The 964-nt window shown below is 50.3% G+C and overlaps 1 protein-coding gene across 1 annotated transcript in view; it reads left to right on the top strand.

The window, feature by feature from the left end:
- Positions 1 to 259: 259 nt before the first annotated feature.
- The window catches only part of LOC108312333 (gastric inhibitory polypeptide), a 9,347-nt gene continuing 8,642 nt past the window's right edge, over positions 260 to 964 (top strand). The window contains exon 1 of the mRNA XM_017540215.2: positions 260 to 370. The gene's annotated coding sequence lies outside the window, so the exon portion shown is untranslated. The remainder of the gene's footprint in view (positions 371 to 964) is intronic.

Below are 964 nucleotides of genomic sequence, written 5' to 3'. Positions count from 1 at the left end.
AGTAGGGCATAGAAGAATAGTAGTGGGCCCTGTTCCCAGAAGGGAGGAGGGGGGAGAAAAAGGGGGTACTTAGGGTACCCTGCCCACAGGCAGGCCTCAGACAGCAGCTGGAGATAGCCAAATGTTAATCACCAATTAGCAGAGTTCAGGTGGAAAGGGCAACTCTATTATGTGTAAAATGGACTTAATGTGGCAGGAGCTGTGGGCTTAATTTCTTGAGATAAGATGCTTTTAGGCTAATCAGCAGGTCTATGCCTGATATAAAGGAGCTGGGGCCTGATTTCTTCAGCGGGCTAAGAAGAAGGTCCAGGAGGCAGGGGAAGGAGACCCCTATCTGTCCTTCTTCTGGAAGAGCTGGAAAGGAAGTCTGGTAAGAGAAGTGGAGACGGGGACGGGTGAGATGACCTGAGGAGAGGTGGATCTCCGCAACTCTGAGAGGCTCAGCAGCCCTGGGATCTTACTTTCTCTTCCTCTATATGAGAAATGAGAAGATCAGGTGCGGTGGCTCACACCTGTAATCCCAACACTTTGGGAAGCTAAGGTAGGAGGATCACTTGAGCACAGGAGTTCTAGACCAGCCTGGGCAATGGAGGGAGACTTGATCTCTACAAATGATTTTAAAAATTAGTTGGGCATGGTGGTACATGCCTGTGGTCCTAGGTACTCAGGAGGGTGAAGTGAGAGGATTGCTTGAGCCCAGGAGGTCAAGGCTGTAGTGAGCCACGATTGTGCCACTATACCCCAGCCTGGGCGACAGGGCAAAACCCTGCCTCAAAAAAAGAGAAAGAGAAATGAGAAGGCAGCGCTGATGGTTCCTTTATTTATTTTATTTATTTCGAGATGGAGTCTCGCTCTGTCACCCAGGCTGGAGTGCACTGGCACGATTTCAGCTCACTGCAACCTCTGCCTCCCAGATTCAAGCGATTCTTGTCTCTCAGGCTCCTGAATAGCTGGGGTTACAGGC

The sequence above is a fragment of the Cebus imitator genome, unplaced genomic scaffold, assembly GCF_001604975.1.
Source record: "Cebus imitator isolate Cc_AM_T3 unplaced genomic scaffold, Cebus_imitator-1.0 Scaffold123, whole genome shotgun sequence".
NCBI lineage: Eukaryota > Metazoa > Chordata > Mammalia > Primates > Cebidae > Cebus > Cebus imitator.
Note: the sequence above shows the minus strand (reverse complement) of the source record. Positions and strands in the feature narration are given on the sequence as shown.